The sequence below is a fragment of the Parasteatoda tepidariorum genome, chromosome 11, assembly GCF_982258835.1.
Source record: "Parasteatoda tepidariorum strain Cologne lab strain chromosome 11, Ptep-v5.0, whole genome shotgun sequence".
Taxonomy (NCBI): domain Eukaryota; kingdom Metazoa; phylum Arthropoda; class Arachnida; order Araneae; family Theridiidae; genus Parasteatoda; species Parasteatoda tepidariorum.
Window position 1 is genome coordinate 96622891 of NC_141765.1, and position 18759 is coordinate 96641649.

General features: G+C 27.7%; 1 pseudogene across 1 annotated transcript in view; it reads left to right on the forward strand.

Moving 5' to 3' along the window:
* Window positions 1-18759, forward strand: part of LOC147801940 (voltage-dependent calcium channel subunit alpha-2/delta-3-like) — a 76276-nt pseudogene that overhangs the window by 1679 nt on the left and 55838 nt on the right. The window contains exons 3-4 of the transcript XR_015430229.1: window positions 44-191; window positions 7934-8163. The product of XR_015430229.1 is annotated as a voltage-dependent calcium channel subunit alpha-2/delta-3-like (transcript). The remainder of the gene's footprint in view (window positions 1-43; window positions 192-7933; window positions 8164-18759) is intronic.

The following is an 18759-nucleotide window of genomic DNA, read 5'->3' on the forward strand; positions in this document are numbered from 1 at the left end:
TTTTTAATTTCTTTTGCAATAATTATAAGTATGTTTTTATTAGGTTATGCTGTTGGGTACGACAGAAGGATTATATGCTCTTAAAGTTATGCAAGATGAGTCTCCTTCATCCATTAAAAAAGTTGATGGAATAATGCGTGTTTTTCAAATTATGAGTCTAAAAATTATTAATGTTGCACTCCTTATAAATGGTAAATATAATTTTTTAATCAAATTATGCAGCACAGTTAAAATGAATTTTTGTAAATGAAAATATATAAATTAGAAAGGGAAAAGAGGATGAGAATTAGAAATGCTGTTATTCTGTTAGAATAATTATTTTCATAAAATACTAACTCTCTAATGTAAGCTGAGATCAAATGGTAAAAGTCTTATGATAACTTCGCAAGTTAGTTTTGTCACACCCAGTGTGCATGGTGCTTCCAGTCTTCACTTTCCTTGACTTGGCCAAGGATTGTATGTGCTAAAATTTAGATATTTGATAAAATTGCTCTTCCTATTATTTCTCTGTGGTTCAGAATTTACTCTAATATACTATTCCTTAGTATTTAAAGGTAGGAAGTTTGAAATGAAGACTGGGTGATTATTACCCCCATCTGCTCTGCTATGTAAGAACATATGCCAGTGTTGTCTTTGGATCTCTAAGGATAAATTCCAAACCATTTCAATTGTAGCTGTGAGTCAAAAATAGTTTATTTTAGTATAAAAAGAGAAAATGGTTAATGTAAAATAATATTTTGTTTAAATACTTTTATTTTAATTTATGTTTAGGAAGCAGTCTTAACCAAGTCTTTTAGGTCAAAAAAAAAAAAAAAAATTAGAAAAATTACCTTTTTTATAATTTTTAATTTTTTACTCTTACATAACACTTTTATATTTACTTTCATGTATAATTTTTACTTTTATATAATTTAATTAATAATCATTTCTTCCTCCTAGTTTTTGAACTCTATTTAATTTTTTTTAAGTAATGCTAGTGTCTTATTCTTGGATCAAGAAATCAAAGTATTTAAATATTTTATCTTTAAAAGAAAGTCATTCTGATTAACTCTGCTATTTTTGAAAAGAAACACAATCTGTGGCGTATCTAGGGTATGGCAAGTATGGCGAATGCCATGGGCGCATTATTTCAAAAAGGCGCAAAATCGATCAGCATCAACGATTTTTTTACTGAAAAATTTTATTAAGTGTTTTTTTAAAATTTATATATATATATATATATATATATATATATATATATATATATATATATATATATATATATATATATATATATATATATATATATATATATATATATATATATATATGTATATATATATATATAGAGAGAGATTTAGTTAGAGGGGGAGTTAAAATAAAGTATACAACATTTATCCATTTCATGTGGGCTCGAAATGAAGACATCGTCTTTTGAGGGACTCTTTTTGTCACTGGGGGAGTGAAGTATGAAAGGCAGCTGCATATCGCAAAACAAAGTAGGTGACTAGTGTCAAACAATTCAGGTTAAATGTAATTTGTTAATGTTCATGAATACATTCACTATAAATACTAAAATAAATAACTGAAAAAAATATCTTTGTCCTTTCTGCTATTATATTTACGACGATTTCGGCAAAAACAAAATTTTAATTATAAAATCAATGCTTAATTTTTAATAATTATTACTCTCTTTGCTAACTTTTTGATACATTCCAATTAAAATATTTTTAATTTTAGAAAATTTCCTAAATAATTCCCATTTAATTTTCATCAAAATCCTTTTACTAAAAATCTTTTACCCGAATATATAATTTCAAATGCATTTAAAATTTTCGAAAATGTAACTTATAATTGCTTCACAACAAGTCAAAGCTGTAATAGAAAGAATTTAAGTAATCACCAGAGCCGGATTAAGAACCTCAGAGGCCCTAAGTACTTATATTTTTGGATGCTCCTTAAATATAATTAAGAAGATCAATATAAATAAAAAAAATATTTCTCTTAAAGGAAACTAAAGTGAAGTTTACAAAAATAAATAAATATATATAACTGCCAAATTTAACACTTTTTGCGGAGAATCTGGTGGAAATCAAAATTTTTCAATTAACTCTGTGAATGTTTTTTAAGACTAATCACATATTCTTAGATTTTAGAGGAAAATTAAAATAATTTCGACTTTCCTGGTATTTCATTTTTAAATTTTCCTGACCCACAAGCTATTTCTCCCCTTTTCAATTCTATAAAATATAACCTAATTTTATTTTCAAACTTTCCGTGTCTTATGTAATGTTTTCGAATATGCTTTTTAAATTTTTACTGAAAATATTTTCACTATGGGTGTCAAGTTAATATTCACGTAAAAAAAAATAACATATCGAACTTTAACCAATTTTTATGGAGAATACAAAAGGTTAATTCAGTATATAAACGAAAATAGTAGTTAATAAAAATAACAAACAACTCTTTTTTTCTGTCTCCTAGAATGTTGAGAAACCTGAGACAGTTCTCCATGAATTAATAAAAGATTTCTTATTATCCACCGCATTTATTATTATTATTAATCCAACTATTTCGCTTTTTGTGTCAAAATCGGTTTGTTTCCACTCCTTTGAAAAACGTAGTGTTTATTTTATTTTACATTATTATTTTATTCATAATAATCAATCAAAAATATTCTATACATTTAATGTGTTTAATGTAAAACAATTTAAAGTTCTGAATTAATAATAAACTTAATTTATAATTAAACCGTTACATGCTGCTTCACTTTAATTTCATGTTTGTGAAAATTAACAACAGAAAGTGAGTTTTGTATATAAGGGATAGTGTCATTATTTTAGAACTTACAATATGCTATCATATTGATTTGTATTGAACACTAATTTTACGGTAAATTCGCAAATAGTCTAAGAAACAGCTTAACGAGAAAAATCTAACTCAGAGTTAAACTGTAATATTGCATAAGGAAAAAAACACTGAAATAGCCTCAAAAAATCATGGTTATATATAAAAATAAAATAATTAACTAAATAAAACATTTTCTATTACAAAAGTACAGAATATGTACTAGCATTAAGAATGTATGTTATTATTATGCATTAATGTAAGTTATGCCATATTTCAAAGGTTTATATAGCCTGTGCTATGTATGATGTTATAGCTTTTGAGTAGTAAATATATCGATATATCAAATTTCTTCTTCCTCGGTAATGCATAACGCATTTTTTAAACCATGTACTTTTCAATAATAAGAACAGAAAAGAAATCCTAAAAATATTTATTGATTTTTATTTAGAATAGTTTACTTTGATATTCATTTCAGTTTAAAATAATTTACTTAAAAAAAATGCTTTTCAACTTAGATTATTTGATATTATTCATGTATATTTGAAAATACCACACGTTAAAACTAAACTGTAATAAAGAAGCTGAATCCTTAAATTTAAAATATTTATCTATATGAAAAAATTAAGTAAAAATATAAAAGAGACTAAAAGAAAATGAAAGGCGAACGAACGAATTTTAGGATGTTCAAAAGTGGGTGAGAAATGTAAAGAAACTTTTTCTCCTTATCTAAAGGAAAGTGAGACCTCCCATAGTGCATCGCACTGTAACTTTACTCTTTCTTTTGAAGAAGTCCCCCATTCTTAAACAAGAAAAGATTAAAAGAAAGACCAGAATGCAGAGAATCCATGATCCCTGAATAAATTTTTATTATCTTTATTTTTCCACAACCACAAGCAAAGAGAAAAGAATTTGTTCCTCCTCTTCATATCACATTACAAGATTGTAGTCCTTCTAAAAAGGCAATTAACCAGGGAACCCCTTCAGGCAGAGATAGATCTTTGGTGATGACCAGAGGACAGAGAAATGTAAAATCCATGGGGTGTCTCATGCTTGTAAATCTTCAGTTTCATCAGGGGTTAAAATCTCTTTGAAAAACGTTTTCGGAATCTGTTGAATAGATTTCAAAAAGAACCCCTGCTGTAAATTAGCGTAAATCCTTCCAAAACAGGAAATATTTGTCATCCATGGTGGGAATCATCTCCACAAAAGTGTGAAATACTAAAAATGGGAGGTGCATCTGTCTGGCTCATCAACTTATTTGAACCAATGAAGGGATTTAACAATGAATACACCCCTCTATTTTGAAAAATAAAGACACGTAATTGTAAGTTGTTAGGTTATCACGCTCCTATGAAAAATTCTGCTCGTTCCAGTTGTTATTTCAAAATTTAATTCAAGAAAATAAATACTTATAGTCTATTTTGGAATTTTATAATATAATTTGATAGGTTACAGCTTTTTCAGATAGGTTTTAATTCATTCAACTATTTAAGTGGTAAGATTTTTTTCCTTGATTGTAAGTAATCATTTCCTAAATATTTAAATAAATGTATTATGCATAAATTATTAATTAACGTTATAGGCGTTCGTTATATTTTTTAGAAATGATGTCTATGTGAAGGGATGCCAACTGCTAAGATTTCTCAGAAATATTTTATTAACTGGTGGAAAGTTAAAGACCGAAATTTGAAACGTTTGGATAATTTTGGTTAAATTTAAAAGGCTTACCACTAGATAACTGGAACTAAATTGTGTTTAACACGAAATTTCGAATTATACATACGTAGTGGCGTAAAAAAAATAATTTTATATCAAATTTCATAATTAAATAATTGTATATCTGTATAAAAAAGAAACAAAACATAAATTTTGCTACCACTAGAAAAAAGTTTCCCATTAAACAGAGCAAGTTGGCATCTCTATATATATAGATTGAGAGGGACATTTGGCTCTCCCCCTTTTTAATTTTATAAATTAGAATTTGTAATATTTTTTAGATTTTATTATTGCTGTTTTATGTGAAAAAACATTTAACATGCCCAAGGATTTTTTTTTGGTATTAATAATTATATATTGCATAATTAAATATTCGTTAATGCTTTATTATTGAAATTAATATGTAATAAAAAAAAGATAAATGTTAAAATTTCGAATGTTATTGGGGACATAATTTTTTAAATTTCCTGAAAATTTATTGCGATAGGTAAATAATTTTGTGTTTATTAAGTAAGTAATATTCATAAAGTAACAAGCTTTTCTTTTTATTTATTAATAGATAAATTTTGAATTTAACCACGTGTAAAACATGTGTTTTTTTCCTTTGAATGGTTAGGAAGCATATCGTCAGTTGTTGGCATTTTATTTTTTTTGTACTTTAAGTTACAGAAGTATATTCACTCACAATTTTAATTATATTTTAATGCTTTATATGTGAATTGCAATAATCCTTCTACTTACAAATTGAAATTTTTTCTTCTAATTTTTAAAGACATGTTTGTTTTGAATTTTTAAATTATATTCAGTTAATATTTATCTAACTGTCTTTCACTTTGAAATTGAATCAACTTCTTCCTTATTTCTCGGCCACAAAATTTTGCAAATCTTTCTCCTATGTTTTTTCTTTTTTTTTTTCAGATTGCCATTTTCTTCCTTTTTTTTAAAAAAGAAAATAGATTAAATAAATACTACTTTTTTAATTTTATATAAATACTATTATTTTAATTTTTAAGTGTTTTACAATATATATCACTTGCATTACATTTATATCACCCCATACCACATTGCTTGAAAAAAATTGGTATACTATTTTTAAATGCATTTATAAAGTGTCGTCCATTTATATATTATATTTATTTCTTATAATCAAAGTAAAATGGTAGCAAAATAATATTAATGTTATAATGTGTAGTTTATAACCCAATCATTACAACAGTTTAGTAACTTGAAAAAAAAAGTTATCAATAGAGTGATAATCACAATAATATTTTTTCACTAAATAATTATCTTTATTTTAAGAATATATTTAAAAAAAAAACAATAAGCATCTAATGTATTGAAAAACTAGAGCCTGTTTAGTTATGAAGGCTAAGCATTCTTATAATGTATTTTCATAAAGATGCAAAAAGTCATCTTCTCGAATATTTCAATGATTTATATTTTTCTTTTTCCTTAAAAACAACTTAATTTACACAATTATGAACGACCTTTATAATTGCGCAGAAATTTTTTTTCACTTTGCTTGAAAATCTCTAGGTACTTCTTAGATTGCGATTACCCCCTAAATTTTGGGATTCAGAAATCCAAATCCGTCGAAAAAATGGCATGTATAAACAGAAACTTCAGAGAAAGTACGTTTTAGTATCTGATTTCGTAACTTAAAATATCATACCTGCACCTATTAATTATCATATTTTAAGTCACCCCTTGAACCATTGAGATGAGAAGAAAGTGAAGATCTGATCATTAGATCAAAAGTTATCAGGATGATCCGTTTATTTATTTTTTTGCGCACTGAACGTCTAAAAATTTACAATTCAAATTTATTTAATATTTTGCTTTATTTTTAATTTGCTCCATTGTGATGCGAAGAGAATTTTTCATAATTTGTTTTTTTTTTTAATTAAATATGCTAGAATGTATTCTGCTCTATTTCTTTACTTTTTGCCTTTTTTTTACTGTTAGCAAAAGAATTATTTCTAGATATTCTTAAAACTAATCATCAACTTCCCCTAATTTATTTCTCAATAAAAAATGCATAATTGTCGCTATTAAGTCTTGTTTTGTATGTAATTGTGTGTATATTTTTTCTTATTATCTGTTATTATATAATGATTGTAAAACGTAATTATATTAAGAGCATCGGTTTTTTATTTTTTTGAACAGTAAATAAACTAATCAAAATATATCTTTTGATTGCAGCTATTTTATTCTTAATTATCATAACAAATCGTAATTATTTACATTGTAATCTTTAATGAATTTATTATATCGCGATGATTTCATTGTTTTGATGTTAGCAAAGCGTGATTATTTAAAAAAAATCAATTTCCGTCAGTTTTAATTTTGAAAATAATTTTGAAAATTGTTGGGTAATCATCCGGTTATGTTATAGTTCTTCTTTAACTCAGAGCTACATTTGTTGTGTACGTAATTTTGTTACCAAATTATATTTGTAAAACTTTAAAATATAATTGTGCTTAATTAAACAACTTCTTAGAATTTTTATTGACAATTGAAAAAAACGCAATAGAATCTTCTATAAATATGATAAAAAAAGGTATTTTAATTTCTTACCGATGAGGATTTTGAATACACGTGAATGCATGACAATTAAAAAGAGATCATTTTATTGTTATATTTAATATTTATTCATTTATCAATTGTTTTTTTGTTTTTTTTTTAAATTCAATTCAATTCAATTTTTTTGTGATATTGTCAAAAGAGTTAAATACTTCAAACAATGCTTTTATTTTGTATTGGATAAAAAAAAAAAGAATATTAATATTTTAGGAAGGGCGCCAGTATGAGATTTGCCATAGGCACTTCTTCCCATAGATACGCCTCTGAACACAATGGATAAGTATCACTAGTGAAATATGAAAAACTGGTAACTTACTGTACATACTATCATGCTAAGTTTGTATATCCTTAGACATATAATATAAAACATCTAACAAAACAAATATATTGCTGAATTTGATTTGTGTCTTCTTCACATCATTTCACGGGGTTCTTCTTTTTTTAAAATTTTCTTATTTTAGTTTTTATTTTTTACTCTTTAATAGTGGGGATAAAAAGTGGCCTATGGTGTTGCATTTTTATTCTTAGATAAATGCCCCTCTAAGAAGTTTCGCTTGAAATAACCACATATAAAAATGTTCTTGCTATACTATGCGTAATATGTCCAATAATATATGGGATGTTAAATCTGACTGAAAAAGATAGTAAGACTCCTCTTCCTAAGAAATTATTGATATGAAATTATTTGGGATTCTTTGTTTGCATAATTTTTTATTTTAAATATTTCATAGTGTCAATATTTTATAAAACTGTTTTTATAACTTCCTGAAATTTTCTGAAAAATGTAAATTAATATATTCAATAGGTGAGGATCGGGAATTGAGTTCAGTTGATCTAGATTGCCTGAAATCACGGGTATTTGTTTCCTCCTATCAGCCCACCACTTTAAAGTCTGTGGCAAATATGAAGAACTACCATTTGTTTGCTGTTCAAGAAAATGCTGTAACAAATGGACCCTTCATTTGTTGTACTACATCTCAAACTGTAATTATTTGTCAGTATGATGTGGTGATGAAATTATTTTGCAATAAAAAGGTAAATAATTATTTTATTTCAAACACAGTAAAATCTTTCTATTGCAGTATATCCTTCTTAGGTGGTTTTTAACCTTTCACAAACAATGTACTACTAGCTAAAAGGAGTTTTGGTAAATAAGACACATAATTTTTTTACCACTGAAGAACAAACAAACAAACATTGTAATATGACTTTGAAACCTTAGAATTATTACTTTAATATCAGTATTATAAAATTGTGTTGAGGAATACCTTCTTGCAAGTTTTGTTTTTTAAAATACAGTCGAACCTCTATTTAACAAAGTCGCTAAATCATGATAAATAGTTCCTTATATGGAAAATTCGTTAAATAGAAAATCACCATTTGAAATACTTGAACAACATAACACAAATTTTAAATTCATAAACACTAGGCATAATTAAATTAGAAATTGATACATCTTTATCTTGTAAATTATTATCTACTATTGAATTGTTTAAAATAATTTTAACATTTCATCATATGAAGGATTAGTCATTTCTTCATCATGTCTGTCTTCATCTTCTTCGTCTTCCTCACAATTTATTGCTGTTTTGTTTTTATTTTTCACACTGTCCAAAACATCCAATTCAGTTAATGTTTCTGTGGTTCTCTAAAAGTTAGGTGGCAGATGCAGCACTTTGATTACTTAGTTGCTGCAATGTAAATTTTTTGCAGAAGCATTTTAATATTCACCCAAATATTCTGCAGAGATATGTGGCAGTTTGTCTGCAAAAGAACTATGAAGTGATAACAGGGTGCGTAGCGTTTGTAAAAAGTACTTAAAGGTGCTTTTTTGGGAATTCGTTATTAAAAGCTTTTAAAGGTGCTTTTTCCAGCTGGTGTTTTTAAAAAGTGCTTATTTTTCCAAATAATTTTTTTCCCCTTCAGTGATATCTGGTGGATCCCATGCATTTCACGAAAAATGGGGAGTTTGCTACGTAATCATTCACGCGGACTTCATGTCGTACCCATGTTATGACTTACGTATGCGCGCACACTTGAAACCGAAACCCGAGTGCTCCAATTCGGATAGAGAATATCAGATCCTTATGAAATGTTTTTCTTTTTAATTTATTTTAATTTTGTTCTTGTTTATTTCATTTTACTTCTAACACTTTTTTTGACTTAGGGGGTAAGGGTACTTTTGTTCTGAGTTCAGGGTCAAGTTGAATTCACTCGGTGATGTGGGAAAGTACTGATTGTTTCGATTTAAGCCCGTTTCTTTTTGGGTTTCTTTTAACGCTAAAACTGTTTATAAAAAGCTCTTGTTTTTCAATAATACCATTGATTGAATATGAATTTTTTGAGTGCTTGAAAATTTTTGTAAAGTTCTTGAAAAGTTTTTAAAAAGTGCTTATTTTTTATTCAAAGATTTGGCTATGCACCCTGGATAAATTTGTGTGCAAAAAAACTCTGCAGAAATTCTTGTATGAGAATAGCATAAAAATTGAGAAGTAATAAAATACTCTGCATTATACTTTAATGGAATGACATGCATATTTTAGCTGTGTGGTGTAGCCTTTTTTTATGTTTTAACTATGCAACTTGAAGCAACTACTCCCTTTCTTTTCAACTGTTCATGACATACAGATTATTCTATCTTTTTTAAGTATAATTTCATGCTTTAAAATAAATTTAAACATACATTACATTTCTTGTTTTTAAATTTAATTTACCTTAAATTATCAATTAAATTTGTGAATTTAAATTTTGCTGTACATTCTGGATAAGTCCTATTTTTATAATAGTCTCTACTTGGATTGTAGACAAATTTTGATTTATGCAAATGGTGCTGTAGATAGACTCAGTAAATTAGTCGTATATATATATATATATATATATATATATATATATATATATATATATAATATACATATAAATTAGTTTTTAGAAAATAGGTTTTTTATGAAGAATTTAAGGAAATGTTTTATCTTCAGACTAAGTAATTCTTAAACAAGCATTTTATATTATTGTAATTTTTATTTTACTATCACCTATTATTCTGTGTACCTATTATTTTGTTAGATTTTCTCTTAGAAAAATAATTATTTTAAAAAATTGTTGACATATTCTTAAATATAGCCATTGTAAAACCATTTCGTTTCTCGATCGCCTTTTCAATGGTTATATTTCAATGGCTACGAAATTCCACGTGCTTTTTTTTAAAAAAAAATTTGAAACTATATTACGATGCGTGAATTTCGAATTTGACTGATCATTTTTAACTATATATATACAGTGGTGGCCAAAAGTGTGGACACTTTTTGAAAGTTTCATGTTTTTCAACTTTGTGTGCTAGTAGAATATATTAATTTTCACTTAAATACAAAAGTTTATATATCAAATTGAAGGTAATTTAATGTGAAATTTAATAACAAAAACAGTATTAAAATATCTGCATTACAAAAAAAGTTATGCCTATTTAAGTAGAACAAACAAACATAAATCGTTTTGAATAAAGACATGTTTTGTAATAAAAGAGTACCAGCCAACCACAAACACTGTTCTTAGGACCAATCAAATGTATGTAACTATAGTTTAGATTATTTGGATGGCAAAAGAGTTATTGTTGTGGAAATATTTTATTTTTTAAACATAAATGTTGGCGTTCATAATTATCCGTTGCGATTCCGAATTATATTGTGAATCCAAATTTATCGCAATATTTTGTGGTTAATCCTGCTACTGATATAATTTAGAACAGTTAATGTAACAGTAACTTATAAATGTCTTCCCATTAATAGGCATTTCATACCTACTAGCCTATTAACACTTAAATTATAATTTTATCTTCTAATCCTCTTTTTTTTTAATCATAATATATTGGCGCTCAAAATTATCCGTTATTTTTTTTTCCTTCTCTAAAACATTTTAATTTGTATATCATTTTACACCTTGACACGATTTTTGATTAATAGCCAAATAATAGATATTTTCTTTTGATTAGTGAGAATTGTTTTACCCACACATTTTAATGCAGTTTTAATCTGAGAAGCTATGGTAGGAAGCAGGTCAGTTTTTTTAAACGATTAATTATTTAAAAAAAAAATAAACAAATAAATGCATTCGAGTAAAATTGGCCAACATCCGCATTTCATATTTTTTATCTATCACCTTTTATAGTAAATTAAATTATTCGAAAAATTAAAATTGAATTTCGCTGTTTTCGAAACGTTATCCGCTTTAAAACAACAAACCTTTACTATTGAATATTCATCATAATCTGAGAGACAATAATTCTTTTTGACAATCTTCAGAGTTCGCCTTACCACGAACGAAACGTTTCGTCACAAGTTTTCTTTCATCTCTATAACTAATTTAAAATTTAGAAAAGCATAGAACTAATTCAAAATTTAGAAAAGCATAGAAAAAGTGAGTTTAGTCAAACCTAGAGCAAACCATTAAGTTTCTAATACTGAAAAGAAGTTTTTAAATTATCAAAATGAAATTAAGTTATGAGAAGATAACTTAGAATTACGCAATGGAGAAGTTCCAATAATTTGTTTGCTTTTTGATATTTTTAATTTTTTTTCTTCTTTTATCAACAATTGACATTTCATGGCTTACTCTAAGTTTGCTTGAACTCCCTTTTTTTTCTTTTAAACTTGTAATGGAGATGAAAGAGAATTTGCAATGAAAAATTTCTCCCTTAGATTGGTGTCCTCTTAAGCGCGAAATGCCTGACGGAAAAACGAATGTAATTTTAACAAAACCGATAAATGTTAACTTTTTTAACAAATTGACATTTTTTTAATGAAATTTACTGAATTTGTGCCTTAACTCTTATTAAGTTAAATCAATGTTTTGCAAATTATTTACCTATTACAAGACTTTCAAAAAATGTTTATCGTGAGAAGTAAAACAGGCTGTTGAAAAGTGGTCATGCTTGGAAAAATCCTTTTAGGTCTCTTTCGATAAACATGGGTCCTCAAATGTACTTTAGTGACTTCTTATTTATTTATTTATTTTTAGACTTATTTTAGAACATCGTTTTGATTTTCTAAATTAAATTACATAGCGTCATTCAACTTAAACATGATTTATAGAAATTTAAGCATAACTACACGAAAACCATTATGGATATTGCACATGAATAAATCATAAACGTTCCTTCACTAAACGAATTTTATTACGTATAATACAGTACGAATTTTATTACGTTTATTACGTAAGAACAGTTTTTTGTGTTCTTTGGTGATTAAAAAGAGGACATCAATTAACGAACACAAACTTATAACATCATTATCAACTCGAATATTTTATATTCAACAGTTTAATCTTACACCTTTAACATTGTCAATACATGGTGTTCCGCTATGAGCACCCGTAATGTGTATTTTTTAAATCCTTTTAAAAATATCAAGTAAAACAATAGTGCATTTCATAAAAAAGATCACAAAATAATATTTAAGAGAGAAAAATCAAAAACATTTTTAATCACTGACCAATTGCATGTGTCGTCAACAAAAGCAAAGAAGGGATTAAAATCATCTCAAATCAGTTTATTTGATGATGAAGTTTAAAGACGGTTTTTCGAGTAAAGTGGAAGGCTTCAAGTCTCACTAAACAAATAATCAGGCTTTTGATTGTTTTGAACATGCCTGTGATCTTTCCTGGCTCAATAATGATTGGTCAGAGTTTGAAAGCGTTCTTGTTTTTGTTTTCTTCACTTACAGTATTAATTTATGCCTCCATCTAATGTGCATTTTTTTAAATATTTTCTTATAAAACTACTGAAAATGTATATTAAGGGCAGACATAACGGAACACCCTGTATTTACTAAGAATATAACTCTAAGCTTACTATACTTACTAATGAATTCGCATATTGAAATTTTTTATTACCATTAAAAATTACTATTGTCTAGTTTTAAGCACTTTTCCAAACATTCATAAATGGTTGCAAGAAATATAAAATGCTTAATTAATCTAATTTCAACTTTAAATTTTTAAAATGGGGTAGAATCTTTGTAATATTGGTGTGAAAAAGAATATATATGAAATATTTTAACAACAAAACGATTGAAAAGAAACATATGTAAAGCTAAATTGTTTACGTCAATAAAAGCTGATTCTAAGTAAAAACGAATTTTAAGCGTCGACTGGAACTGTTTTTCCACAGCTTGGCCCATTTTCGATGCGTAATAATTTTCGGGGAGGACCGCTTTTCCATTTTGTTGACTTGTCAAAACTTTAAATAATCTTCGAAATTCCACAGATGGTAATCCAGTCGTCATTTTTTTGAAAAACGGGAATAAAACATTCTTCATAGATGTTAATATGGACTGAATAATATGGACTTAATATAGGACTTAGGATTAAGGTTAATATGGACAGATGTTAATATGACTTTCGATAACTGAAGTTTGTGTTCCTAACAATAATAATAAAGCTCCAAAAATTATAAATAAATAAATAAATAAGTGTGTATTTAAAAAAATAATAATGAATGCTTTTATTTATTTTTCAGAGTGAACAACTGGGCTTTGAGGTTTGGAAAGTCCATAGTAGGTGGCAGTATACAAGCAACATGTCTACAAAAAATTACTAATGTAAGTGAAAACATTATTGCATGTTTAATACGAAACTTTTATTCTTGAATAATTTATTCAATTACAGTTTTAAATTTGGTATTTGAAATTGTAGTCCATGGATCGAGATTCAGACAGAAAGTAAAAGTTTATTAACAAAAAGCAAACAAACACATACAAATTTAAAAAGAACACCATCTGGCGGTATAAAAAGAAAAAGACTTCCTAGCTATCCTTCCCAGGGAATGACAACAATCTCCCCCTGCGAGAAGGATTTTACTTTTTAACACATATAACAATATACACATAAAAAATATTAATTCTCTTAACATAAATTTCAAAGTAAACTTATTTTTTCCAAAGAAAAAATTAACTTCTCAAAAGTTACAGCTTTAGTTAAAAAATCAGAAATATTATCATTAGTATTCTTATAAACAGTTTTTAAAATTTTATCTTTAATCATATCTCTCACAAAATGAAATTTAAGGTTTACATGCCTGGTTTTGTTAGAAGATTTACCATTATTCAACCAGTCAATAGCTGCTTGGCTATCAGAAAACATAGTAACAGGAGCATCAATAAATTTTTTACAGTTCAGTTCATTTAACATATTTATTATCCAAGTAAGTTCTCGAGCTGTGTCAGCTGCAGCAAATAATTCAGCTTCACATGTTGAAAGTCCTACACATCTTTGTTTTCTACTTTTCCATGTTATAAGAGAATTACCTATCATAATTACACAACCTGAAAAAGATTTTCCTCCTTCTGCATTGCCCCAACTTGCATCCGCACTACAGCTTAAAAAACCAAATTCTTTACTATAAAACAAGACTATCTTTTGAACCGTTCAAATATTTCAAAACTCTCTTGGCCAAAACATAATGCCTTTTTTCACGACGTTTATTAAATTGTGATAAATAACTAGTTACAAAAGCAATATCTGGTCGGGTTCTATTTGCTAAATATAAAAGTTCACCGACAATTTCCTGATAATCACTTTGATCTACTAAATCATCAGTAGGATTAAAACATCTATCTTCACCTTTAGTTATGGGAATATTTGTTTTCTTACATTTTTCCAAACCATATTTTTTCATTAAAGTTTCAATGTAATGAGTTTGAGATAGACCAATTCCGTTTTCTTTTTGTGAAATCTCAATGCCTAAAAATTTTGAATCATTAGTTGTTTCTTTTAATTCAAATGTTTGATTAAGTTTTGAAATAATTTCCTTGTATAATTTGGAATTATTAGAAAATATTGCAAAATCATCTACGTATACACAAATTGCGAAAAAATCATTATCATTAATTTTAGTAAATACGCAATTGTCAGATGCAAGTTGAGTGAGACCAATCTTTTTAAGTTCATTTTTTAACTTTATATGCCAATTTCTACCAGATTGAGGTAGACCATAAATACTTTTATTTAATTTACACACTTTATTTTTACCATATTTATCTTCAAAGCCTGGAGGTATTTCCATATACAGAATTTCATCAATATCACCATATAAATATGCAGTTTTAATATCAAAAAGTTTAACAAATAAATCCAATTTTGCTGCTAAAGCAATTAATAACCTGAATGATTCAATATTTACCACAGGTGAATATGATTCAGAATAATCAACATTTTTAATTTGATTAAACCCAGCTGCAACCAGTCGCGCTTTGTAAATTTTGTTATTATCCTCATTTTTAATTGTATACACCCATTTACTTTTTATTATTTTTTCCTTCTTAGGCCTCTCAATTAATTCAAAAACCTTATGTTTCTCCATCGAAAGAAGTTCGTTTTCCATTGCGGTTTTCCACTCGGAATATTTATTACTATTTATCGCCTGGTCATAATTTTGAGGAATAGATGATCCTTTCAAGGCTAAGTTCGCGTTTGCGGATATTTTATTTTTAATTCTTTCAGAACGTCTTAATGCAGGAGTATTTTGATTATTTTCATTTTGTGAATCAGCACTTTCTTGAGAAGATTTAGGAGAAAAAGAATGTTCACTACTTGATTCAGTTGGAGGGGAGTTTTGGGTTTCAGTTTCGATCTGTGGTAGAGATATATTAAACTGGGTCAAATCCTCAATGTTCCATATGCTACATTCATTTTTGTTTGTTAGAAATTTACTTCCTCTTAATGATTCGTTAAATTTAACAGATCGCTCTTCAATTACAATATTTTTATCGACATAATATATTCTATATGCGCGTCTTTCTCTAGAATAACCGACGAAACCCGGAACATCAAATTTATTTCGGAATTGTTTAGGTATATGAAAATAAACGACGCATCCAAATACTTGAAAGTAGTTAAGTTTAGGTTCTTTTCCTGACCATATTTCAATCGGAAGATTCTGTTTATTTTTACGCGGTGTAAGATTAGAAATGTGTGTGCTAAAATTTATCGCCTCAGCCCAAAATTTTAATGGTAATTCACTTTCATATAAGCCCTTTCTACTAATACTCTTATGGCTCGCTCAGCACGTCCATTTGACGAAGGATTTTTCATGTATGATCCCATATTTTTCTAAAAAACTATCAATCTCGTTGTTAACAAATTCTAGACCGTTATCTGTTCTGAATCTTTTGATTTTCTTATTCATTAAATTTTCATACCTTTCTTTAAACATACAAAATATTTCAAATACATAATTTTTATGCTTCAAAAAATAAGAAAAGTACATCCCAGAAAAATCATCCACTAGTACTAAAAAATATTTTGAATTTCCTAATGAATCACAATTTATTGGGCCTGCTAGGTCCGCATGAATTAACTCTAATATAGAATTACTTTGTGCAATATTAATTGTTGGATGACTTTTATGAGTTACTTTACTTATATCACAAGATTCACGATGAAAATTTTCAAAATCTTTAAAATTTATGCCAAGAGCATTTTGCATTTTAACCATGTATTGTGGATTTAAATGACATAGTCTTTTATGCCAAATATTATAAGTATCCAAATTACTTACTTCATTACATTCTAACTCAGAATTATTTACATCATTATAATCAAAAAATTTAGGGGAAATGTTACTACACGGTTCCATTAAAATTTCAAAACGATTGTTAACTTTTACAGCTTTTAAAACACTGCGATTATCATTAGTTAAAATCAAAATATTATTACCTTTAGATTCTATTTTATAACCTTTATCAATTAATTTAGATACTGAAATTAAATTGTTTCGTAAGTCTGGTACATATATTACATCGTATATTGTTAGATTTTTACTGCAATTATCAACTGCTGTTGTAGCTTTTACAATACCAATTCCTTTTGAAATTAAATTTGACTTCTTACCTGCTAATTGTATTATCCCATTAACATAATTTAAGTTTTCAAAAAAGTTTAAATCTTTTACCATGTGTGAAGTAGCACCAGAATCCAAAATAAAAACAGTTTTGCTTTTACCAGTAGCCCTAGAATTTATTTGGTGTTGTTCTTGTTCTGCGGTAAGTGCAAAATTTTCACTAGAATGTTTATCTTGATTTTCAAATGCACAATGAGCGTTATTGTTTTTGATTTTGTTCATGCCCGATTTATAGTTCGAAAATGTTCTTTTTTCTTGAGATGTTTGGTTTTGATTTCCCTCGTTCTTGTTTCGGAAATAGCAGTCTTTAGCTAGGTGATTCGTTTTATGGCAGATGAAACATTTCTTCCTGCTTCTATTTTCATTTTTATGTTTTACTCTGAATGCTTCTGTTCGTCTGGGAATATCACTTCTTAATTTTGATAAGATGTTTTCTTCTTCCCGCAGTATTTCTAAAATTTCCTCCATTTGTTTTTCGCGTTGGGTTTTCAAGATCTCTCTTATTTTTGCAAATTTTCCTCTTAATCCTCTAACAGTATAATAAACAAGTTCTCGTTCAGAAATTTGCAGTCCAAGTGATGAACATTTCGTTTTAAGTCCTCGTGATCTTGCAATATAGTCTGACACATTTTCATTTTCCTTCATTTCAAGATTTTTTATTTCGTTACTTGCATCGATTTTTCGATCTTCGGTTTTACCAGTAAATGTGCTTTGAATTTTTTCCCATAGAATTTTTGCGTTAGTTTCGTTTGCGAACTGAAGACTTTGGTCATCAGAAAGCGATAGTTGTATGTATGCAACTGCGTCATCATTGTTTAATGTCCATTGTTCCCACAACTTTGGATCAACAGGGGCTTCTTCAGTTAGCACATTAGCAATTTTCTTAAGTGTCAGCAAAGCCTTGACTTTAATACTCCACTGATAAAAGTTCTCACTGTTCAGCAGTGGGATACTCGGCAGATCCCTGTTCATTTTGATTTTGGAATCCAAACGATGTAAATCACGGCGAAACTAAATGAAACTTTTTACTGCGTCATAATTTTCAAAACCACAGCCATGCTGCCAACTGTAGTCCGTGGATCGAGATTCAGACAGAAAGTAAAAGTTTATTAACAAAAAGCAAACAAACACATACAAATTTAAAAAGAACGCCATCTGGCGGTATAAAAAGAAAAAGACTTCGTAGCTATCCTTCCCAGGGAATGACAACAGAAATTTTATTGATTGCTTATAAAATTTACGAAAAATAAAACAAGTTTCTAAATTGTTCTAATTTTTTATCTCTGACACAATTTTTCCTGGACTCTCTCCTTTCTCACTCTTCACTATCTTTGTATCTGATAAATAAAATTTCTTCAAATGTTTGATAATAGCGCGAGTATGACGATCGTCCGTTGTTGAGTACTAAGTCATAATTTAGCACATAGTAGTAGTACTTTATTTGCGTCGCATTAGAGTTGCACCAGTGGACCTTTGGCAACGGTCTCAGAAGCATCTCTGAGGATAATCCGAAGACTTGCCATCACAATTTTAATCCTCAGCTGAGGGATGATCCGATGAACTTGCCTGTAGCCAGATGATCAGCGCATGAAGGATCAATACTACGCACACTCGGTACCTTCGCAGGTTGATCAAAGAGGTCACCCATCCGCTCACTGATCACTGTCAATAATGCTTTCGCTGACTTAATTTAAGGTTTAATAATTTCGTTTGCAAAATAAACCTAAAGTAAGTAAACAGCA